General features: G+C 29.8%; 1 protein-coding gene across 3 annotated transcripts in view; it reads right to left on the bottom strand.

Moving 5' to 3' along the window:
- LOC111631858 (carboxypeptidase inhibitor-like) overlaps positions 1–27,435 on the bottom strand; it is a 35,431-nt gene that overhangs the window by 3,090 nt on the left and 4,906 nt on the right. Inside the window, exons 1-2 of one of the 3 annotated variants that reach the window (XM_023376195.1) lie at positions 19,661–19,698; positions 14,758–14,881 (exon numbers count right to left, since the gene is read on the bottom strand). The gene's annotated coding sequence lies outside the window, so the exon portion shown is untranslated. Of the gene's footprint in view, positions 1–221; positions 366–14,757; positions 14,882–19,660; positions 19,699–27,435 lie in introns of those variants that run through there. The other 2 variants (XM_023376197.1, XM_023376194.1) reach the window with 2 other exon arrangements.

Here is a 27,435-nt window from a genome sequence, read left to right as displayed (position 1 = left end):
TAATTTATATAAAATTTTAAAAATTTGATTATTTGTTCGAGTGCTGCCATCTGTCAGTAAATATATAAACAATATTTTTCGAGAAAAATATTTAGAGTTTAAGAATGTTGGTACCAGATGTCGCTACATTCTCATTAATTTGAAATTCAAAATTTAAAATATTCAATCGGTTAATCCGATTTCGTCAAGATTAGTTCGATAAAAATAATGAGTGTAATTACGTTAATTTTTTGCTGCGTGTCAATAAAATAAAATAAATGTTCAATAATCTGTTTGTAAAGTATCAAAGTGTAGTTTTCTATACACAAAACTCGACGAACTCCGCCGACAAATAATTAATTTTTTTCGTCACTTCCGTTAATTCCTCTTATTTAAATTTACACTCCAATTTGAACTTTAAAAAAAAAATATATATATAAAAAAATTGGAAGAGAAAATAAAAATTTTCATCGCAAATAAATTAACTTGTCACTTATTTAAGAGGAAAGAAAACTAATTTAACTTAATGGAGATTGCTAATAGAAGAATTTCGAAGTTTAAACAATTAGTTAAAACGTCTGTTCATTTGTTATTTATCTAATTGTTTATGTATCGCGAGAAAAATCGTCAGAAAATAAAATTTCAAAGAAACTTTGATGTTTTTGTATTTGACCTCGGGGTATACATGATAAAGTCGAAAAAAGCTCAAGAGGAATTACTCTTTCGTCTTTCTTCCATCTTTATCGGAAGATCTAAATGAAACAAGAAACATGCATGATTAACGAGACATACATAAATATTTGCTGAAAGTAAAAATGCACTTTGCTAAAACGAATCGAATGTCGACACACACACACACACACACAGAGGCCTTTCATATTTCAGACAAGTATATACTATCATTAGAATTTTTTAAAATAAATTTTATATTGTTTTAAATGCATTCTACTAGTAATGGAATGAATTTTTACATAATTTACAATCCCTCGGAAGATACTTGTTATACAAGAAGTATCAACGGTACCAAACTTCTCTGGGCATTTACTTCCACTGATTTATCTTTGAAGATTTTAATATTAGTTTCATCGTTATTATATATGTAAATAACGATTTTAAGTGGGATTATTTTTTTTTTTTTTTGAAAAAAAATCAGCACGTGGGTGGTACTTCTAACAATTAAGCGACTCTACGGGAAGTGATGTTCCCCCTGTAGAAATAGGTAGTGATGGAAATGCGGAGACACAATCCTAGACGTAGAGCAGCACCCCTATGTGGTTTATAGCCACACCAGACAGATATAGATGACGCTTACTATCTAACCTAGCTCATTTTTTGTTTCACCAGGTGTCCCCTACCAGTCGGATCCACATACCCATTTTTAACCTCTAACTTTTTTCTGTATTGATTTATATAAGAAATCTTAATTATTTTATTTAATATAAACTATGATACGACTTAAATCTTGCTGAAAGAACTATCTCCAATGTTGTAAATTAAATTTTAACGTATGCAAATATTAATTGGGAGTAGAAAATCGGATATGTAAATATTCACGTCGTAAATATGGCTTGTTAGAGAGAAGCGGAGTGCGGATTTAGTTGAATTTTTAAGTCTAAATGGGATTTTAAGATGTATAAACGAGTTTAAAGATGGAAGAATAGAGCTCGGAATTAATGTCCAGTTGGTAAATTAATTCCCGAATTGAAAATTGTATTACGAATTACTTTGTAGTTTATGAGATTACCATATATTTGATGTAGGCTATTTTAATATAATAAGAGTCATGTGTCTTGTTAAAACACACCCTGGGACCGTTTTAATGGGATGCTACGTTGATATACTGATACAATTAAATCGTACGATTTTCAATGGGAGAGTTATAGAAATGGGTAGGAATTAGTTTTCTTTTAATATATCGAGTTAATTAAAGTGTTTATCTGAAAGTTGAAAAGGCAGGAAGGATATTTCTGTACTTTGTTACACTAAGGTGTACTCCTGAAACGTAAAAAAAAAAACGAGGGGTGTATTCGAGGAAGATATATGTAAAGCATCATTAATGCCAAACAGGACGAGGCTTTATACAAGAATAAATTCCATTTGAAAATAATGTGATTGCAGAAACATCAACTGAGTTGAAAGTCACAAGCCAAAAACCAAAAATCTTCTTTTCTTCGGAAAATGAAGTTTATCCGATGGAAAAGAAGGGATTCAGGCATTTGAATAATTCTACTCTCATTCATGTGTGCAAAGCCTGTTAAGCAGTTTGAATTCTTCGGGGACCTGCTCTCTTTTCTCCTCTTGCTCCAAGCCAGACGAGTGCAAGAAGGGAAAGAAGTTTGCGAGGCATTCCAGTAAAGGATTTTTTACAACCCCTCTCCTCTTGGTTGCTAAGGGCAACCGTAGCTTAAGGCAAACATAGTCAGCACCATCAAGTTAGACTAGAAGGATGAAACTTTTGCATTTTGAGCAGTCGTTCCTTTTAATAGTTGCAGTCAATACTGACAAACACGGACATTATCATCGACTGAAAAACCTTTCCAGTCGTTTAACAAATTCTGTAAATTATTTTAATTTGATTTGTCGAAAGGGATATTTTTTCTAAACGGTCAACAAAAAAGTACCAGTCTCATTAACAAACCAGAAGGAAACGAAGAGAGAAAGTAGATGAAGATATAATTCTGGTTTATCCCGAATTGTGTCTAAAATATTATACATTTTACTGATTATACGCCTCGATAACGAATCTCATAGACGCCCCGGCTGTCATACGCTTTAAAATGTTGTCATAACACCAGCGAAAGTGGCAGCTGCGAAATAAATAACGCAATAACAAAACACGAAACCGTAATTAAAATTCCTGAAGAGATAAACCGTCGACGGTCGGTCGAAAAATTGTTTATATTGGTTTGTTAAATAGAAATCCTCCCGCCGCCATTTTTTAAAAAATAAAACAGCAAACACGCGGTTCGACAATGGGTTGTTTTATTCGACCGCGTTCGAACGGACAGTATTGATAACAATAGGTACGATTGGTGGGATAAAACAAAAGTAAAAAGCAGCTCGGCCATACCATATCTATCGGGGAGTGGTTTGTATGAAGTGTAAATTCTTCCTCAGATAAGGTAGGGTAAGCCGGATGAAGCTCGATACTATCACTAGAAGTAGCGAGTAGCCCGAGGGCCAGAAAAGGAGAGACAGTATTGTTTGCGATAAGAGCGAACGGCTAGCATCACGTCGAAGCACACCTCCAGCTACGACCCTAACCCTCGGGCACTTTAATATGTTCCTAGCTTTTTATGATCACTCTCCCCAAGAACTTTACCGCCGTCGTAAGCCTTGGGCGCCGAACCAGCTGCTGTAGTCCACATGTTGCCATGACTACGCGCGAATTGCCAAAGGGACAGTAATTATTGGATGTGGCGGATTACAGAGACGAAACCCCCGTGGCGTTCGCTAACTGTACGCGTATATAGAGTGGTGAATTGATGCAACCCTTACTACCATATACTGCAGAGTAGTAAACAGCAACTCTCTCTCTTCTGTTACTAGCTTTTATTCTGCACTCTACACTGCCTTTGGGCAACCCAATTAAATATTTTCAATAATGAAGGCAACCAACCATTGGTGGTTTGCAGACTTGGGTAAAGAGAGAGAGAACGAAAAGTCCCCGGAGGCAGGACCGAAGAAGAAACTGTTCTGCACGCTACTCCCCCTTTCTTACCCCTATATACAGCCGCAGGGATCCCTAAGGTCTCAACATCTTTTGTAGACAACATCCTCGGATACGATGACAAACCAATTTTGAGATCGTTCATTTCGGCCTTTCTAGTTTGATAGATGAGAGAAATGCTGAAAACTGAGAAATTAAAGAAATAAACTACTTATTTGTCTTTTTATTTTCCTCTATCTCCTACGTCAAACGTTTCATTTTTCCCAGTTAACACCGGCAAATAAGTATTTTTATTCTTACCAAGAGGCCATCTAAGACAAAAATCATCTGTTCGGGTGTATTATTCATCGAAGCTTTATTTTTTTTTCTTTCTTTTACCTCCATTTTAGCCCCAGGATAAACGTTAAATTGATATTGAAGTTTGCTATTTGCAAAACATTGTTCGCACTCTAAACTCTGCTGTATCTCGAGATAGGATATTCCTATTTTAATATTTGATCAGAACAACTATCACGTGTCTAAAATACAGTGAATTATTCATGGTATCATATGGATATTGGTTGTTTTCTGGTCGAAGAAGATAAGTATTAATTCAAAGACAAAGCTCGATTAGACGGAATCTATAAAAATTTAATACATTTTCCTTTAAACTGAAGTTTGCAATAGGCAAAGATATATTCGTTTCTAAACAGGATTTCCTTACAAAGTTGTTTCGTAGAATTAAATTTACATTAAAGAATGATGCAGCAGTTTTTCCAGTTGATAAGGAAGTTGTGTCTTACAGAATTAAAAAAAAAAAAAAACAATATCCTCTAGAGAATTATCATCTGAAAGCACCCGTATTAAATTTATACATTTTAAACGTATGAATTAAACAAAAATCACGACAAAATATACGATTAAAAGTTAAGTTTATGTCTTTCAATTCTATTAATTCTTAATGGCATCGTACGGTATAGTGAAGCACGAGTTATATATAAAGAGGAAGAAGAAGAAGAAGCCTTCTCTATCAAATTAATTCTAAAAGCATTAACAAGTCTGTATAGAATGAAATCTATTCCGTGTGTAAGCGAATGCTGTCTACGCTTTTCCTTGTTAGTTAATTTACGACGGATATTTTTTTACGGGACTAATAATAAAAAAAAGGAACAAAGTTCTTTTGTTTCAATCTTGAATAATTAAGCACTATTTTACAATAGGTATTTTGCCAAGAATGCTAAAATAATTAATAAATCTTTAATTTTATTTTCGTTTTTTTTTCTGTTGCAACGAGGCTCACTCCTTCAATATTTTGTAGATGTCATAAGGGTAAAAGAAAGTCTTTTATCGTCTACTTCTCCGAGAGATATTAATTAATGAAGAAAAATCATTCTATTATTTAATTACAAACCTCGATTAATTTAGATATATGTCTCGTTTTTTCGTGAAGAAGAAGTTACGTACCAAAAAAGCTTGACAAAAATCATTGATGGATGACTAAACGAAAGACATCATCGAGGATTAATAAATTTAAACTTAAAAAAACACGAGTCAAAACTATTTTAATTAGTTATTTATTATAATATTAATTAATTCGTTTATATAGCATTTAAAGGGGTGATTTTTTTTCGGTGGAGGTTTTGAAATTTCAATTAAGAAACAAACTTTCCTTTGATATTAATGAAGCTCGTACGTAAGCTGATAGGAAAATGATTGTAGAAGGATCATCATTAACGTGTGACGATTATTATTAAGAATGCAATGTTGTTCGATACTGATTACGTAGTTCTTTGTAGTGTTAATAGTGGAAGGAAGTTGTGGGGCTTACTTAATAGAGAAGATATTACGCGAAATTGTCGATTATTAGCTTGGATATTTGATGATTGCAGTGTCTTCGGTATCGCCGTTAGAAGTTAATTAGACTAAGATAAAGACGGATTTCTTCATGAATTTTGAAGTGGAAAAAAAAGAGTCGAAACCTGGAGGGAATCTTTGGTGCTGCTATTAAACCGAACCATTACTAGGAGTAGCAGATTGGCGACCATGATCTAATTGTCTGCTCAAAGTCGGCTCCGTGACTCATTTTAATAGGAGGACCTCGGGCCCTATCGTGAGATACGTCACAATGGCCATCATTATTCAACTTCTACGTCACATTTGTATGTTATAAATAGTCGACTAAATGCGTATTGTTTGTGACTGCTTTTGTACAATTGGAATAGATTATCCGCGATCCGACACGGGGATGCTCCCGATGTCATCCGAGCGAGTTCCTTTAGCGATGGTCAAGATATCTTGGGAGGGGCACGTCCTATGCGCATTATGCTCGGTTGAAGGGAGGGAGCAATACCAGTCAGGTCATAGCCCTCATGGCCGCAGGGTGGGTCAGACAGAGGCCAGAACAGCAAAGCCCTTCCAAGGTTAGGTAACCCGCCTAGCATTATATAGCCCGAAGTAATGCCTTGTTAGGATGAAGGGAGACGAGTATGCAGACAGTAGTGTACGTAGACCACACCTCGGGGCCAGCTCTCCCGCTGAGACCTTAGATCCAGCTTTCGCGTGTGACAAACTGTAGTCTTGGGGATGATTGTTGTCATCGGGTGTACCAATTGTTAGACAAATCGTTGACCTTCGTGCAAGGTTTCTGAATTATTCAACGTGGCGTGATTGAATTCGATTTCAAACTAATAAAACGGAAATAACTTACACTCGGTTTAATGTACTTTATGTTTATTCAGTAATTTATTCAAAGCAGACTCCATATCAATTTCTGTATCGTGTAAAATAAAATCAAGCCATAAATTGAAATAAATAGAAACTGGAGGGGGGTGTTAGCCCAATAACGTGTCATAAGTCAAAGCAGATGGTGATTGATCCGGATGAGATTAACACGAATATTTACGGCATTCCGTGTTAAGTATTAAACATTGTACAGTACGTCATCTCGCTGTTTGATTGATAACATTCCCGGAGGCTTGTTAGATATTTTAAACAATTAACAAAATGTTGTAATATATAGTAAAGGTCAGTCGTATTCTAAAGAATCTTTGTCAAGGTGATGGAGGATTTTCTGCCCCTAGTCAATGCGTGGGTCAACCTAGATAAATTTTTCAACATTTCAATGAGTAAATAAAGCAACAATTGGTCTTTTTCGTGTAATGATACGGCCATGAATTTGTGAAGAAGCTACTAAGAAATGAAAATATTTTAAATGCCCAAGTATTATAAGGTCAAATAAAACTCGTTTTCCGATATTTCTATACATTTATAATAAATTATACACAAAGAATCATAAGTCTACTCGTACAATTCTGTAGTTTAGAATTCGCTTCCGTAAAAAAATATGCATAGTACAGGTTTTAATGAAGTAAATAGATTGCATAAACATTAATATTGTTAACTTATTGAAGCAGATTTTGCGTGTATAAAATAAATTTTTACCTATAAAATAAACCTGTTTCTAAATATTCCACAATATAATGGATAATTTACATTTAATCCTTATATTTAGACAAAAGTTATATTCATTTTATAAACACATTTCCCGTTTATTAAACGTAATAACCGTGAAAATAAAATCGAGTTATGGTAATTATTAAGTAAAAATTTACTTTTTTAATTCACTGAAACACACTGTGAAAAATGGGAAAAGGAAATGTTCTACAATTTTTAATAGTAGATTATTTTAAAGCATTACTTCTGGGCATAATTAATCTCTCAAGCCCATTGTATATAGCTTAAATATACGCATAATTTTAAGATTTTTAATCGATTTTATTCGAGTTATTAATAAAATCTAAACGACATTTTAATAAGAATAGAATTTTGAAATTTCTTAAAAGTTCGAAGGAAATTTGATTTTGTTTTCAAATTTCTTTTAATATCAAACACGATTTAAATGCTCCATTATCTTCTTTATTCCGAGAGAATAAGAAAGAAAATAGAATATTTTAATATTTAAAAACGTCTGAGAATTTCTAAAACATAGTTTGAAAAATGAATTTTTAACACGGTGAAAAATTCTCAAAGAATAATAAAAGAGTAAATTTTAAACCTTTGGAATAAAGAAAGTATTCAAGTCACATTAAGAGTTCTTCATTGATAATAAAGAAGATTGGGTTCTTTGATTTCAATATCCTATTATTACAATATTGTAAATTGCCATCACGCTCACATTAATTCTTTCAATGCTGCAGTTTTTGAACATTACGGTTTTGTCACGTACCAATGTTGGGCGTTTGTCCTTTCCCATACATCAACAGCAACTTTATAAATATGCAAATGGCCTTCCGTACGATAAGAATCCCGATAAGAAAGAGACACGTTTTCACTGCATCAAAATATTAACCAAATCGTCACGAATGAACACGAAGTAATCATATTAACGTCGTAACGTGATGATTGGAATCGGGTGTGGCCGGTCGGGATGACCAAAACGCTCAACGTGACCCTTCCTTCCTCCCCCGAGAGACAAAACTACAGGTCAAAATTCTAGGATCACAGATACAAAAAAAAATAAATCCCTTATTTTCTCACGATGGCCCATTTACCCCGAGGAGTAATCAGTTATGTTTTCGTGGCAAACACGATGGCCATCTGGGTCACATTTAGAGCAAGGGTCACGTTCTATAAAGTCTCAACTCGACACATTTGTTAAGTTTTCCATCTCATTATGTCAGACTATGCGTGATGATAATCTATTATCATTCTCTTTCTTACTCTTCTATGGAAACTTTAACAATGCAAATTATATACTGTAGAATATTTAAGCGAACTTGAAAAACTACAAAAGATTTAAACGTTTAAGTGGTAGAGTGCTACAAATTATAAACATTCAAATAGTTAAATTTGAGACCACCCAATTCTTTGGTTATTCTAAGTAATAATGTGATGTTGACCCATGGCTATAAATAATTGAAAATATCAAATAACAACTTGAAATGCTTCGAACAGTTAAAATATATTGTTTCTAATAAATATCACGTAGATTTTAAAATTTATCAGATATTTATCACACCCGTTTATCGATAGGAGTGATGAATATCCGTTTCATACTCCGAATCTATTAAAATTTAGGAAACTTTACTCGACTTGGGAAATTTATCAATTGTACATTCTATAATAAATCAAATCTATTTTTTATTTTACAGAAGATAATTATAAAAATAAACAATTTCTTTAAGCATTTTCAATTAATTTCTTAAGTTTTTTATTGTATTGGTCTATACAGTTACTACGTTCGTTTAACCTTGTCCGTTTTATAAAGTCGTGTCAACAAGTACATCATTCAACGTAATCGTGTTAAAAAGAACACAGAAGGAAGAATAACCTAAAGACATGTTCTTGAAAATATCAGAATGATTAAATTATTTTTTCATATATATATATCTTATTGAATTGTTCCCACGAGGGAATTACAAAACGGGTCATAAGAGAGCTAAGCAGTCGTGACCTTTCGGTTACAACTTCCTGTATCATAGACCTAGTTTAAAAAAGTCTGAAAACATCACTTCATTTCCTATCTATCTCATCTCTTATGTTTGTTGTTGTTAATCAGATATGCGGAGTAAGTGCTATATACTTATTACAAATAGGAGTTATGGGTCTACATAAACTCGTTCGAGACGTAAATTTACTGTAGTAATATATTATCTAATTGATTTACGTACGAAAAACAGGTAATTCGAGCTTAAATTTTTAACTCTAACTTAAATTATCATTATTATTTTATTTATAATTAATTTTTAAGTAGACAAATACTATCTTTTCCTTATAATTTTAATGCTATGAGGAGAAGACCAACCTAGATTAGTCATGGCTTTTTAACTTTCCATATTTTTATAAAAATTACTTTAAGAAATTTGAATATGTTAAGTTACCATTAAACATAGACTACATTTCTTAGCTGACAACTAGTCAACCTATGATAAAGTAGGAGTGGTTGATGATTCTAAAATCTGGAACCACTGATAATCGCTTTAAGGATAGAACAATAGGATATCAGGATATTATACCTGTCAGAATACCAAATCCTATATGACATTTAGGGTGCGGACTTGATTTAGATATAGTGTGATGCTTGTCCACGCCTGGACAATTATCTCTTAAAAAATTAAATTGTTTTATTATAATCTTATTATATTACTTTTTATAAAAAGAACATTTATTACATAAACAGATTTTTATTAATTCTTCTTTTTATTAGGGAAAAATTTATTACAAAGCTTTATATATGAATTTTAATTAACATTTTAGTAGTTTTAGTACTGTAAAATTGGTTTTAAGCTGTTACATTTTATTTTATTTTATTTTTTTATAACTCTTCTTAGCATTCTTCCCGTTCCGAATAGCATACGCATGAGTCGCTTTATACTTAAAAATGAAGAAAATTTTACTGCTAGAAACAAAAATATAAGTAAATTATATAATTATAGAATGTAGAATTTTAAAAAAAATGATAGAAATCTTTGTTTTTAACCGTTCTTATCTTAATAAACTCGAATGATATCTATGTCCTGAGCTCTATTGTATATGCATAAGACGTATAAATTTAATTGTTCTATAATATAATACGGTTATTCTAACAACTAAATGTATTTTCTGTAACCTATGGAAATTCAGAAAGTTAATAAATACATCCCTTAGGCACGAATATAATAATGCCTATAGCTATTTTCATCATGATCGAACTGACGTTTATGGAATGGACATTTTAAAATGGCGTCAGTTGTATTGTATTTCATTGCGATTTTTTTTTTTTTTTACTTCTTTTCAGCAAATAACTAACAAACCTATCATTTATTAGAATACTTTCATTAGAGGTAAAGGTATTGGTCGTTGACTTTAATAGCTTCGTTCTCATTGTCTGAAGCAAGTCTTGCAGAAATGACTGTGCCTGTAGGCATCTTAGTTATGCCGTAAATAGATACTGCATTACGCAATATTGGTTCCATTTAAAATTAAAAAGGCAAAATTAGGCTGACTTAAGTGCTGTTAAAACCGGCATTTAATATATTCTATCAGTACGTGAAACAAATAAGTGTAGCGCGTAATTATTTCACTAAATTATTAATAGAAAGATTAAATATCGAGGAGGAGAAGGAGGAGAAATAATAATTTTCGAAAAAATAAACCATTAAAGATTCTTTTCAAAATACAAATTTCAATTGTAAATTTAAAATAGAAATCGTACATGAAATTCGTATGAATGTTTTCCTAAAGGATTTACTATTTTCGTGATGTTTTTCCTAAAACTTTCCATTGATTCGAGTGCCTTTCGTTAGTTTCTTTCGCCATTTTATGAATCCATTTAGCTTTCATTACACAATAAATATTTTAATTACATAGATAATATTCGTAAGAAAACTTCAGAATCGTGACCGGATTGATATCATTAAATATAAAGAGGACAAGCTAATAAAAAATGATAAATATTAAGTAGCATTTATTCGTTCAATATGTGATGAAAGTTAAGATGAAAGGCAGTTTATAGAGTTTAAAAATACTTATTTTTTATATGGAAATGGAGAATTAAACTTTAAAAGCAGAGTGTTTTCTGTTTTTGTTTCCGCAAATCTATAAATTTTGAATGAGAGTAACCCGATTAAGTTTCATTAGTCGAGTCGATTGAATGGTGTAAAGTTGTTAGCCAATCAGTTTGTTGTAAGTGACGTCAGCTACTTGGACTTGACGAAGGCAGGTGGAGCTAGCCGGATGTTTTAACCTACCTTGGACCACCCTCTGGACAAAGTATTAAGTATAAACAGCACGTTGTTCATTGATTGATTTGGCACATGCTTATTATAACTGTCAGCATTCAATGGAACCGCTAAGAACAATTTAGGGTCTGACGTGATGATAGTAGACCACTTAACCTAACTCGCCATATTCTCGGTTCTGTTGAGAGGAGGCAGCACATTATCGTCAATGACATATATTTGAAGCTGGTTTTTCTGTTCCGTTACACATAGAAGCTTTCAAATATTTCGGTAGTTTACGCGATAAGATTGCATCTTCTAACTGACTAAACTGGATGAATGAATAAGTTATTGGATTCTCTCGACTTTTCTTCGTTACTATGGGTGGTAACGAAAACCTCCAGCAAATGACAAGTTTGTAACATGAGGTCTGTTTAATATATTGCCGTAATCAGGCTCCCAGTGGGGTTCCAAGTTGAAGTGGACAAGATGGCGTCAATACTATATCTCTGAGGATTCTTAGTCCTTTTTTACTGTTTCTCTTTCGTAGTTTGACTTAATAGAATGTAAACTCTTGATGATTAATAAATATTAAATAATAGAATATAGTGTAGTGTATTCTATGACAGTGAAAAACCGGTAGCTGTCTTCATATTATCATTAGTTAGATCAGTTTGGCAATAGGCTTTAAAGGATAAATCAGGGTTCAAAGGATGCTTTATTTTAAAAAACAAAGTTATAACTTTTGTTTTAATCCGCTTCGAGAAATATAAATAAGCAAAAATGAAGAGCACGTAACATTCAGTTGTTCGTCCTTAGGCAGGACAGTTAGGAATGTTTTATATACAGTATAATATTATTTTAATTTATAAGCTCTTTAAATTTTTGAATAGACTTGTTCAAATGATGATATATTATTAAAAACGTCGTGATATTCTTGTTTGAAATATTGATAGTTTAAATATTCAAAGCGTAAATTATAATTTACTTGTATATTATTTCAATTGCATAAAACAGGATGTATATTTACCAGATATAATTTTGCCATTTTATACAAGACACGCGAAGTGCGATAATATCAAATGGGTACTTTATTTTGGCCGTAACCAGATGATTATATCTTTCTTAGAAAAAATATGAAAATTTGAGAGTGTATTCCCTAACAAGGCATAAGACTTACTAGTTGAGTAAATCGTGCCCATTTTACAGCTTTAATGGTTTCAAAATGTCAGCGACTTTTATCTTTCTTAACTCTTCTTTAACATACTGTCCACATTGGAGTCCAGAAAATGGGTTTGCATCCGATAACCCACGAACCCTTAGGGGATGTAACATCATTCTGACGTGAACTAGTTACCTGTGGGCCACATTTAACCCTACCCATCCTACTCTTACCTGTCCGGACCTCTCCTTGTCCGCTGAATCTTCAATCTCGACTAACTTGCACGCTACATGTTCTTATCTCATTTCTTTTCGCTCCATTTTTATCTCGGGGGTCACAAGTCACGCAATTTAAGAGAACGTGACAAAAACGCCAAATTCTCACATCAAGTTGACAGCTAACAACATTCTTACATCGTGTTAAACACTATAGGATAACTTAAACAACTAATATTGGGAAAATTGGTACACAAAAAAAAACATACGAAGACTACACATAATTATTTTAAAATAATGTCATATTTTCAGGACGTGGAAAATATTATTTTCTTTCTACACTTAAGTTTAATTATAAAATTCATTCATTTAATATATTATATGTATCTTTCATCATTTTTAGGACGAATATAAACCATATCTTTTTCTGTTTTTAAGTGTAAGTCTATCAGAAAGATTTCACTTTTATTTCTTTTTAAATGTTTCTAATTTGTCTTAAGTGAGATAAAGTTTTTATGAGGACATTTTGTGTAGAAATTCCCATAATTGAACATCTAAACATCCTGATCTTGTCACGCAATATCACAGACCGTAGCAAAAACGTGAAATTTCCCATCCGACAGGGATATTATTTTCATACGAAACTTCAAAAACGAATTCTGGACTGTATAATATAAAAATTGTAAAACTAATTTTCGAGATAATTTTAAATAAAAGTAGATAGTCTACATTCCAGGATTCCTTTTCGTAAATTCTATGCTAGAGGATTACGAGGTCAAATGTCATTCCTTTGTTTGTGGAAAAGAAAAGAAAAAAAAAATTGTAACTAGATAAGACTAGCTTTTAGTCGAAAATTAAAAAGTTTTTTCCAAGAGTGATGGGATAAAATTCAGGAAAGGCGAATGTGGTTAATCCAGGCCTCCCAGGGACAAACACGATGACGGAGCTACAAGTGGTACTTACACAGCTTGAACCACGCTCGAAATTAATCACCAAGCAAGCATTGGTGACAGCCAGTCTCCGAGCTGTCGCACTATACAACAGCTTTATTTATGTTATATTGATGCCAATCCAATCTCCGAAGGTCAAATTTTAAGCATTCGACTCCATAATCAATGTTTAGTTTGTGTAATATTACTTTCCAGGTAAAAATTTCTCTTGGAAAAAATATGAAATTCTTGTATAATTTAGAATTTAAAGGGTATCTTTAGTTTTCAACTCGTTTTTATTTTACTTTTGTTGTGTGAAACAAAGAATAGAGTGGGGGAAAAAAAACAATTAAAGCCACTTAGGTCTATATTTTATGTAGTAATTAACGTGTATTGTATTGAATAGAAAGATGCTTCTAGCTAATGACTTCCAACTAGTATATGCCCTATGCAAAATCACGATTATGTTCTCTTAACCTTTGGACACAATTTCGAAATAAAATGGCAATGCAATCACACGAACTCGTAGGAAATAATACAGCGATTTAACATTGTGAAAATCTTCAAGCTTACAACGAATTTTGACAGGATCACTCAAAAAGGAACAATGCTTATTGAATTTCCAAACGTCTTCGGAATTTTCTATACAACAATAATTTATTTTCGACTTTTATTTTAATCTTACCGATTTAAATTTAATACAATGATAAAGACATTAAATATAAATAAATTATGCACTTATTTTTTGGAATTTAAAAACGGAACAAATGTGTGTGTGTGGAACTTATTGTTGAGAATGGTAAATTATTAATGAAAATCTTACGAAAGGAAAAAAATATATATATGTGTGTGTGTGGACACTGTGGAAACGGAACAAATGTGTGTGTGTGGAACTTATTGTTGAGAATGGTAAATTATTAATGAAAATCTTACGAAAGGAAAAAAATATATATATAGATATTTGCATAATATTTTAACATATAAATGATACATCTGTATATAAATAAGTTATGTACACAATAGTTATCGTATAAAAATGTTAATATGGCATATATTTATACAGGTTTATATTCGTTTTGTTTTTATATTTATCTGATTAAAAAACCTAAAGAGATACGTTACGTACTTAGTATTCGAGTTGTTTACTCATTCATTTATCAGATAAGGGACAGCCTATGGCAATCTCTCGAAAGTTCAGTAGATCCGATGTAATTACGATGTTTTCAATCCAATATTGACAATTCTATGGCCTATAAGACAAGAGTAAATTAATAAAATCGAATTATTTTCAAAGTATTGATCTTAAATTCATTTAAAAATGAAGAATTTGATTAATATATATTCTCTTATTTCTCATAAATCTGAAATTTAATCGATATTATTTTTGTGAATTATAAAAAGAACGTTATCTATTAAAAAATATATATATATATTTGAATATTAAAGTCGCGATTTCTGTGTCTCGGAGATTTTAATATTTGATTTTTTTTACCCCCTTCGCTTCTCGCCTGTTTAAAAAGTATCGAACGTTACCAATTTACTTTATTTGAGATAAAATATACTTTTACAAATAAGGAAGATGCTGCGCGTTATATTTGTAGAAGTGAAACTTTCCATTATCATAAAAGCAACCGTTAGAAATTGTGGTAATTAGGAATGAAAAAAATAAGATAGGAAAAAGGTTGCAGGATTCTTCCCGAGGCCAAACTAATCTTGTAAAAGTTTGCACGACCAGGGGCAATCGAAATCGCGAATGCTATAAATGAAACTTCTGGTATTTAAAAATCGCTGTAATGTCCAATCATCGAAGTGACTTAAGGGCGACCATGGTACCCAGGTGAAACTATAATGACTCACGTTTAGCCTACTTTCTTTACATTGACTAACCTGTTTTTTTTTTTTTTTCTTTCTTTTAAATAATAATCTAAACCTACAACTAAAGATGATCATTCATAAACAACACGAAAAATTCGGTAGAACGAAACACTAAATAATCGTAAATCTTATTCTGTGCCAGAATGACGTTTGCGTTTTGTAGAACGTTATGCAAATAAGTAAAAAAAATAAAAAATAAATGGTTATAACAGTATAATGTGGTATTCTGTCTAAACTATTTTATTTTCCCAATTCGAGCCCCTTCTTCGGTTTTAGATAAGGGTTGTACCCAGTTAATTAATCGAATGAGTTGCCCGAACAAGGTGTCAACAACCTAAAGTTAATTCTGCGGGTCGACAAGGATAAGTTGAGAGCGTATGGGAAGATTAATATACTTTGCTCTCCATTTTCATAGATCCTAGGGTCTGGCACGAAAATGCTGCTGGATAACGCTCTGCCTAGTGAGATTAAACAGTTCATCAATTAACTCCGATTTAGGTTATATGCGATGTTTTCGTTTCGTGAGAGAAATTTTGAAAAAAAACTCTAAATCTAATAACAGCAATTTCGTGTTATTTATAAAGTTTATATCGCTCCTATTAAGTGAAAACTAAGAAAAACAAGAAGTGTGAGCGTGCATCTGAAACGTCTGTCGTCAACCCCTGCCACGTGGTATCAATTGGCCAATCATTCACGGGGATAGTCCCAACTTTACAATGGGCACGTGTAGGGGTCAAGCTAATTACCCGAACACTCCGCGACCCGCGAGTAGTGACCTTTCTTTTCTTATCTCTATTATCATCGATTCGGTGTAATGAAGATAACAATTCACTCATTTGTTACTTGTTGTTAACCTTCATCACCATATATGGGTTATCGTACAATCGGAGGTGACTTATAAATGTGACGCCACTTAATGACCTTTGAAGAGGAGTAAAAAAAAAAAAACTGTCATGACGTACTCTTGATAAGGACTGAAATCTTAAAACGGAACCACTCTACATTCTTAAATATGCTATTTGGCTCTCAGTCCTCTTCACCTTCGACAAACATTAGTTTTGCAGACTATCACCTATCCAGGAATCCCGAACAAGGCTGTGGGTGCGACCATTTTGCCTCAAGCTAAAGGAGTTAAGCAATTGTGCATTCTATAAATGTACTGGTTGAAAATTGGTCTGACGGCTTTTAAAATATGCAATTTTCTATAAAGCTTATTCGCGTAATAGTAATTTTTTGCGTGTAATATAATTTAGATGTCTAAACAAGATATATCATCTTTATTTCATCGTAACACGTTTCCTCAATTCGCGGTAATAGTCCCTCCCATTCAGGTCATGTTTTTATGCAGAAATTAATGCCAAAATATTAAAGAATTATTATTTATACTTCATCTATATCGTAACTCGAATCTTACCTCTTTAAAACCGTAATATAAAGAGATAATCCTTTAAATTGGAGCCCAAATAATAATAAAAAAAATATAGGCTAAATTTTATTCATCATAATATTGATATTGTCATTTTTATTAATAAGTAAAATAAACTCTTGGTAATCCGAAATAATTATTGTCAGGGATTGTTTGGATTAGTGATATCAAATACTGGATCGCGTGACATACCCAAGGTATGCAATGATGAGAAAACTAACTCTTGAACAATCATTTATTTATGTGAAAATGTCTAATATGTATTAATTTAACAATTTCGTCTCAGTTTGAAAAGATAATTTGTGATTTATTTCGGTTTATCATTGAAATATTTATCGGAAAAACAGTTGATTCGAATTAACAGTGTTTGGATTAGAGCAGATTTAGGATGATAGAAATTTTATTTATTATTTCATTAAAATTCCCAATTATACATATACCGTATCTTAAGTTTTCAATCAATTTTCATTAAATTTAGATGACGTAATAATAATATATTAGCAGTTTAGTGATTCCTGTTAGTTTTATTGATTTGTATAAATTCAAGATGCAAAATACTTNAAAAAAAAAACAATTTTTTTTTTCGTTAGATAAAAGTTTTATAAATACACTTTAACATGAACATCGCTTCGAGCGCATAAAATTTATTCCACCGCGTAATGTCGGCTTTACTGCAGTATAATCTTTACGAAGAGAAGCCCACATAAAGGGGCAGAGTTTATCTTTTATATTTTTTTGAAATTTTATAGCTTTTAAATACGTAAATAATTTAATTAACAATTATAAATAATACTCAAAATTATTATATTAAAAAATTAACATAGTTTTTTTCTGATAGATTATATTTATTATAAGAATATTTAATTTTTATCCATTTTAATGATGTGAAATTCTTTTAATCTTTTTTTTTTTTATATATTTTTATGAAAAGAATTTAAATAAAATTTCTACAAATTTGTTATTTAATATATCGAATTTTATTGGATTATCTTCCGAAATTTCACTTTATTTCAACTATCAAATTGTTGTCTTGTTGATTTTTATCTCTGACAAACATCCATCTTTCTTCGAGGCCATATTTTAATTTTTAAGTATTTTTAAAGATATTTGTCTTACTTTTAAGAGTTTAAAGATTAAATTACTGCTAAAATAATTTATATATAAGTATATTATAATGTTGTTTATTACTTCTTAATATAAGAAAAATTAACTGATTGATATGTCTTTATAATGATAAAAAAAAACCTTTAATTCTCTAGATTTTTATAGACTCTAATTGATGAGCCTTCTGGCTCTTTCGTAAGCCCAATATTAATTAAGTTATCTACTTAGCCCACGAAGTAGACCTGTTAATTTCATATTATTACATTAGCTATACATATTATCGAAACTATTAATCTTTATGAACATAATTAATCATATGAGATCCACATAAAAATCATTTTTATTATATATTGCATAATTCCTATAATTATAGTTGTAAACTCTATTTAATAATTTTTTTTCTTTTATTTATTTTGTGTAGTATCAATATTGATAAAAATTAAAATAAATAAATGAAATATATTTATTTTCTTCTTTTAAAATTTATAAAATCTAATTTAAAATTTAATTTTTATAATAAATAAAAGTGTAATGTACAAGTCGACCCCCCCTATAACACTGTTGATTTTTCCGTTTTATATGAATTCCATGTTGTACGAGTCACTTATATTTTACAAATACCTGAGCCGTCCATAGCCCGGAACACGTATATGTAAAATCTAAGTGACTCGTACAACATGGAATTCATATAAAACGGAATTATCAACAGTGTTATAGGGGGGTCGACATGTATATAAGACTTTAAAGGGTGGAAGTTATTCTTAGCCTAAAAATCAAATTTCACTAAAATTTATCCCCTTAAAAAAATGTAGAAATTCAATATTTATGATTATTTTTATATAGAATCGATACGATAGAATATTCCCTTTAAATATAATAATTTTTGGTTTTGTTCTTCTTATTTTACATATAAATACTATAATCTTTCTGGCGGTTTTATAATATATGGTAAGCAGTTTGATCAAATAATAGCCTTCAGCTGTCCAAAATTTAGAAAAAACTAGTTCTTATTAAACCTATTTTCAAAAAAATAATCTATTTTTTTGTTTTTTTTGTAGAATTATTAGGTCTACGTATATAAATATATAATATATTCTCCCAATTTTATGCTATGCTTGAAATAAATATTGCTTAAAATCAATTTTTGAAAGTGCTTAGTTATAAAATATAATGAATAAATTTTTTAATAGAAAAATATAAATAATCTAATAACAATTCAAGAATTTTAAGGGATAAAATAAACATGGAAAAATAACGTAATAAAATTTGTGGAAAGCAATTTTATAATCAAGTAATTTGCATAAGAAAAAGATAAGATAACGGAAATAATATATTTATTAAAGGATTGTAATTTAGATAATTATATTTGTGGTTAAATAATAGAAAATAAATAAGTAAAAGCTTATAAAATTTTCGAAAAATAAATGAATTTTAACTCTGTTTATTATGAATAAACTTGGTTGACCCGATCATCAATCCTTCTGAAAGTAATCCATCATACACAGTCAAAAGTTACAGAAGAGATGTTTATCATGTTGTATCTGTATGAATTAGTTATAAGAATTATCGAAATATTTTAAAATATATTTATTTAGGATATTTAAAACGATATTTTAATAATTACATTTATGGTTAGCACATTTTCCTATTCTCTCTTCAAACACTAAATGGTAAATAAAGGTATTTAAATGCTTTACTACTTCGATAGACAATATATAATTAATTTAGTTGTATAATAATTGAATAATAGAGTATATAAATTATTCATTTTTATCTTTAATATTTTTTTAATGGCTACTTTTTACAAGAATACCAGGCTGTGCGTGTGAATACATTTATTGTCAATTCTCTTGGAGACAATAGAAAAGAACGAATTTTTTACGCAAAAGTTTATGTTTTAAATTAATTTTAAGTAAAATGCATCATTCTTTGTATATTATTTTATATTTTTCTTAAATAAAAACGACAATAATCGTTTGTTTAGTATGATCCTTCGCTCATCGATGTCACATTTAATATTCACGATAAGAAAAAGATGTCATCCTGCCCTGCATTATTTATTAGAAAATACAATTTAAACTGAATAAAATATTTCAGAATTAAATCTAGAATTGTAAATATAATTAGAAAACATTATATTAATAAAAATGTCAAATTATTCATAAATAATATTTCAGCAACACCTCAAAAAATCCAGCAGCAATGTCAAAAATTTTAGAAATTCGAGAAGCAGTAACTACGTTAACTTTTTTTTCTTTTTAAGAAAACGGAATGAATAAAAGTATAAAAATTGAAACTCATTTCTTTTAGTGCATTACTTAGAAAGGAAGACATTATTCAGCCTAAGTTACGAAAGCGGCAGTAGCATTGATGAAGACTCAAAATATGGCTTCTGTCAGTAGAGTCATTATTCATGAAAAAATCCCTTATGAAAAGTGAGTAGGTACGCTACCAGAAACGCCAAGTGCAGTTTTAGAAGATGCGTGCGTGGGAGAGAAAGAAAAGAAAATTTATTATGTACTGTACAGTACGTTGCAGGTATACGAACAAATAGACCTTTAGGAAAATATGCTTTTTGAATGGTTCCCAATGAAGTAATTAAAAATAACACGTGTTTATTGTAAAGAACATCCCGTTCTCTAAATAATTATATAATAGTTATCATCATTTCATCTTGGCTAAACGTTAGAAAAATTACTATTATATGAAATATGCATAGCGTGTATGACGTAGACTTCANACACTGTTGATTTTTCCGTTTTATATGAATTCCATGTTGTACGAGTCACTTATATTTTACAAATACCTGAGCCGTCCATAGCCCGGAACACGTATATGTAAAATCTAAGTGACTCGTACAACATGGAATTCATATAAAACGGAATTATCAACAGTGTTATAGGGGGGTCGACATGTATATAAGACTTTAAAGGGTGGAAGTTATTCTTAGCCTAAAAATCAAATTTCACTAAAATTTATCCCCTTAAAAAAATGTAGAAATTCAATATTTATGATTATTTTTATATAGAATCGATACGATAGAATATTCCCTTTAAATATAATAATTTTTGGTTTTGTTCTTCTTATTTTACATATAAATACTATAATCTTTCTGGCGGTTTTATAATATATGGTAAGCAGTTTGATCAAATAATAGCCTTCAGCTGTCCAAAATTTAGAAAAAACTAGTTCTTATTAAACCTATTTTCAAAAAAATAATCTATTTTTTTGTTTTTTTTGTAGAATTATTAGGTCTACGTATATAAATATATAATATATTCTCCCAATTTTATGCTATGCTTGAAATAAATATTGCTTAAAATCAATTTTTGAAAGTGCTTAGTTATAAAATATAATGAATAAATTTTTTAATAGAAAAATATAAATAATCTAATAACAATTCAAGAATTTTAAGGGATAAAATAAACATGGAAAAATAACGTAATAAAATTTGTGGAAAGCAATTTTATAATCAAGTAATTTGCATAAGAAAAAGATAAGATAACGGAAATAATATATTTATTAAAGGATTGTAATTTAGATAATTATATTTGTGGTTAAATAATAGAAAATAAATAAGTAAAAGCTTATAAAATTTTCGAAAAATAAATGAATTTTAACTCTGTTTATTATGAATAAACTTGGTTGACCCGATCATCAATCCTTCTGAAAGTAATCCATCATACACAGTCAAAAGTTACAGAAGAGATGTTTATCATGTTGTATCTGTATGAATTAGTTATAAGAATTATCGAAATATTTTAAAATATATTTATTTAGGATATTTAAAACGATATTTTAATAATTACATTTATGGTTAGCACATTTTCCTATTCTCTCTTCAAACACTAAATGGTAAATAAAGGTATTTAAATGCTTTACTACTTCGATAGACAATATATAATTAATTTAGTTGTATAATAATTGAATAATAGAGTATATAAATTATTCATTTTTATCTTTAATATTTTTTTAATGGCTACTTTTTACAAGAATACCAGGCTGTGCGTGTGAATACATTTATTGTCAATTCTCTTGGAGACAATAGAAAAGAACGAATTTTTTACGCAAAAGTTTATGTTTTAAATTAATTTTAAGTAAAATGCATCATTCTTTGTATATTATTTTATATTTTTCTTAAATAAAAACGACAATAATCGTTTGTTTAGTATGATCCTTCGCTCATCGATGTCACATTTAATATTCACGATAAGAAAAAGATGTCATCCTGCCCTGCATTATTTATTAGAAAATACAATTTAAACTGAATAAAATATTTCAGAATTAAATCTAGAATTGTAAATATAATTAGAAAACATTATATTAATAAAAATGTCAAATTATTCATAAATAATATTTCAGCAACACCTCAAAAAATCCAGCAGCAATGTCAAAAATTTTAGAAATTCGAGAAGCAGTAACTACGTTAACTTTTTTTTCTTTTTAAGAAAACGGAATGAATAAAAGTATAAAAATTGAAACTCATTTCTTTTAGTGCATTACTTAGAAAGGAAGACATTATTCAGCCTAAGTTACGAAAGCGGCAGTAGCATTGATGAAGACTCAAAATATGGCTTCTGTCAGTAGAGTCATTATTCATGAAAAAATCCCTTATGAAAAGTGAGTAGGTACGCTACCAGAAACGCCAAGTGCAGTTTTAGAAGATGCGTGCGTGGGAGAGAAAGAAAAGAAAATTTATTATGTACTGTACAGTACGTTGCAGGTATACGAACAAATAGACCTTTAGGAAAATATGCTTTTTGAATGGTTCCCAATGAAGTAATTAAAAATAACACGTGTTTATTGTAAAGAACATCCCGTTCTCTAAATAATTATATAATAGTTATCATCATTTCATCTTGGCTAAACGTTAGAAAAATTACTATTATATTTTAAAGATATTTGTCTTACTTTTAAGAGTTTAAAGATTAAATTACTGCTAAAATAATTTATATATAAGTATATTATAATGTTGTTTATTACTTCTTAATATAAGAAAAATTAACTGATTGATATGTCTTTATAATGATAAAAAAAAACCTTTAATTCTCTAGATTTTTATAGACTCTAATTGATGAGCCTTCTGGCTCTTTCGTAAGCCCAATATTAATTAAGTTATCTACTTAGCCCACGAAGTAGACCTGTTAATTTCATATTATTACATTAGCTATACATATTATCGAAACTATTAATCTTTATGAACATAATTAATCATATGAGATCCACATAAAAATCATTTTTATTATATATTGCATAATTCCTATAATTATANATAGTTATCATCATTTCATCTTGGCTAAACGTTAGAAAAATTACTATTATATGAAATATGCATAGCGTGTATGACGTAGACTTCAATAAATAAGAAAACCTTTAAAATAATTAAATATAATTTATATATAATTAGACTAATAAATAAGTATTTCTACTATTAATCAAAGTGTTTTTGTATTTGCTTTAATTTAATTAAAATTAAATAATTAAAAAGTTTGTCACCTTTCTCTGCGTGTTATAACAATAGAATTATAAGTTTATTTATTAGTTCAAATTATTATTAATTTGAACTAATAAATAACTTGTAGCCTATTATTTTTTATACGAAATTTTTTAACAAATAGAAAGTCGTTTTATAAGAGTGAGATGAACAACGTGGATAATTTTCATCTTGAAATATTTTAATCTAATTGCACTTTCATGTTTAACAATTTTAAGAATGTAATAATTAGTTTCTGAATTAAATTTGGATGTTTCAATCAGCTAATTTATTTAATTTCCAGGATAATCTTGTATTAAAAAAAAAACTTTTCTAAAGTTTCCATTACGTGTTTCATAATGTAAGAGTAAAATTATAAGTTTAATGGTAATAAAAGACAGAAAAAGTTTCCTTTTAAAATAGTTTTTAAATTATCATTAGTTTTAGTTTAATCATTTAAATGAGATAAAAATGTTAAGTGTAATAATAAAGAGCTTGAAAGCTCTTAAATCTTTCAGAATGCAGAATTTATTTATTTTTATTTATTTTACGAAATTAAAATTCATTTCGTGTATCAATCTTATCAATAAGGATTCGCTTATCTAATGCTTTAGCAGTATTATGTAGATTTGTATGCCGAGAAACACTACGTAAAAAGTTAATTTTTTCGTGTATACGATTTACTATGGATCGCATCTAGAATCGTATCAAAATTTGATAGTTTAATAGTAGAAGCATAAAACTAAATTTTGGGTTTATAATTTTATTATTTAAGTAAGTTAATTTTTTTTCCTCTTAATTGCCAAAATTAAATAATTTTTATTTAGTTGATATTCTTACATCCATTATTTCAATTCGTGTGTATAATCAAATGTATAGCCTATATTCATTATTTGCATGCATGTATACTCTATTAATGCATGTATTAACACATAATGCCATATATTTCCTATTTCTTCTGCACATAATGCCATATATTACCCATTTCTGCTGCACATAATGCACATGTTCGCCATTTTTGTTGCACATAATGCATACGTTTACTATTGTAAAATTTATTTTTTTAATTTATAAACTATCGAACTGAAATTCAGCAAGTAGACTATAAGTTTAAGTATAGAAGAAATATATATAGGCTATATAATAAACATTTTAAAGTTAATATATTGTTTTTTTCTAACGGGACTGCCTTTTTCTGACTGCACTGTGTCTCCTCTCTGACTGAACTGTGTTCTAACTCACTGTGTCCCCATCTCTAACTGAACTGCCTAACAGGACTGATCCTTTCTCTTGTTGGGGCTTTCCTTTTAAACCCTTTCAGCATGAGAAAGTCATCATCGGGTGATGACTCATTGGTAGTGTCATCGTTGTAGCTGGGACAGTGTTTTCTTATTTGGGGATGACTTGCAGCTTTCTTAAAGTCATCTTCTGAGTCGACATGACTCATCTTTGTTCTTACTCATTGTTTGTTCATTGCTTGCTTTGACTAAGTTCTTCATGTAAACATTGCCGAGAACAAAGGGGGATGCAATGTTCCTCATTTCTATATAATTTTTGATTATTTGGTTGCCTTTTCTTTTCTTTGGCATGTTGTGAGATTTCTGATGATAAACCGTTTTATTCTAATCACTTGATATTAAAAAGGGGGGTCCCNCAAAGTATTGATCTTAAATTCATTTAAAAATGAAGAATTTGATTAATATATATTCTCTTATTTCTCATAAATCTGAAATTTAATCGATATTATTTTTGTGAATTATAAAAAGAACGTTATCTATTAAAAAATATATATATATATTTTTGGAGGGCGGTGGTCCTCACAGGGTCGACTGTATATATGATATTAACGGATAGTAATTTATGCTGTTATTAAATAATGCTTAAAAACTGGTTAATTAATTTAATAATAAGACAATTTTTAAGTTAGCTACCACTGTTAAATTTCGAAATTTAATATTTAAAAAGAAAAAAAATGACTGTTTCAATGGATGTTTCCTACTTTTCGATTTCAGTACAGTAATAGAAGAAATTATTTAGCGAATTTTATTATCGTGCAGGTTTTACAGTAGTCAAGCAGCTTAGGAATTTTCCTATTTCCCCATATTTCTAGAGGAATCTAGGCTAAAGCAAAAATCCGAAATTCCGTCTTACCGAAACCTAATTAAAATTAATAACAATATAAAAACTTTGTTAAAAAATGAAATCTTTTTGTAATTAATTTATAATTATATAAAATTTTTAAAAGAGAGAAAAACTTCTATCGTTTCGCTTTCAAATCGTATAAGAATTTAACATATTAAACAGTTGAGGAGAGAAGGTAAGATACAAACTTCTTTAATTGCATACAATTTACGCAACATCCTTGTAAGGCGATCTGACCACAATCTATCCCCAACAACAACTTATATGACAGTTCAGACAAGTAAACTATTGTAACAACATGCCACCGCCCTCAAGTTTCTTGTAATAAATAACTAGTTGCAATGATAGATCGGTTGACCATTTTTAAGGGTGTTGTCGCCGTCCTTCACACTTTATAAAATGCTCAACCGATCCGAAGCACTTCTCTGCTCCGGAATAACGTCATAAATTGCATTGTTTCTACGGTTGTGTTCGTGACGAAATCGTGACATCGTGATAACCACACCCGACTGTCCTCGGTAACTTTTTATGACAATTTACGAAATTACGCGACAAAATTTCTATTGATAAAGTGCCAAATCCTCAGAGTAACACCCACATAAAAGTATCCTTGCATTTATTACGTGCCAATTAATTAATTTAGTTTAATTTGTTTCGGTTTTTGAGACGAAAATCTCAGTTTAACTGCTCCAAGTATAAGAATTTTGCACGAGTTAGAAACAAAAATATGCGAATTATCCACCATAATTAAATCCTTTCGCCTCTAATATCCGTAAGTTTATAAGATTATTTAACTATTTATAAATTCCTGATTAATTAATTTAAAAAAAAAAAGTAAATGACTCACTGGATAAATTCAAAATAATAATGTTTAAAAACGTGATTATTTTACGTCTCATTAGTTTCCTTTAAGACAATATAAGATTTATTAATTAGAATAACGTAAGGTGATTGACGGCTGACATACTTTAATAGCATATCTTAAGTAATCCTAGTTTATGTTCTATATAAATTTGTAACAAATTTTATATGATTTATTACCTCTCCTTTTATTAACAGTAAACGAAATATGATAAACACTTTATAATTCAATTGAATTGGCTTCAATAAGAGATAACAAAATTGGTAAAAATTAAATAAAGCAGTAAAACCTACACATTCGAGTAAAGTTATGCGTCAAACATCTATCTATGTTGACAGTTTCCAGGTGTCAGGTGTGTCCTACCATTCCAACCAGGAACGATGACTCGCACCTCAATAAAAACTATGACAATGGATTATATTAACATATAGGATTTTAACAATAAGAAAAAGTAAAAGTCAAATAAGTATTTATCAAAATTCATGAAAGATAATTAACATTAAAAAAAATAATAATAATAATAAAGCAATTCGAAACGTCATTAATTTATTTTAATAGATTCAACAGATATTGCAGTTTATAATAAATTTGTTTGGTATGAGATATATAATAGAGTATGGTAGCAACGCCCAAATGCAAACAAAATAACCTTTTAAATAATTTCCTCCTCCTATTAAACAATTAGTTACATAGGAATAGAACATGAACTATAAAGAAAGATGGTCTCAGATCCCTGTTCTCATTTCTTTTCAATTAACCCAGAATTGAGTCAAATCACGGTTTTCAACAAAAGTCCAGGACAAAAAGAGGAGAAAAAAAAGAAATTTAAGACAAGTAGAAGACTCCACCCACGTTGATGGTACACATACTAACGACATTACAAGAGAAATATTATACTGTCAACGTTAACTGTCATACTGGC

This window comes from Centruroides sculpturatus, unplaced genomic scaffold (genome assembly GCF_000671375.1).
Source record: "Centruroides sculpturatus isolate CEXI.00-Female unplaced genomic scaffold, Cexi_2.0 scaffold695, whole genome shotgun sequence".
Taxonomy (NCBI): domain Eukaryota; kingdom Metazoa; phylum Arthropoda; class Arachnida; order Scorpiones; family Buthidae; genus Centruroides; species Centruroides sculpturatus.
The sequence above is the reverse complement of the archived record's forward strand: the minus strand, read 5'-3'. Positions and strand labels throughout refer to the sequence as shown.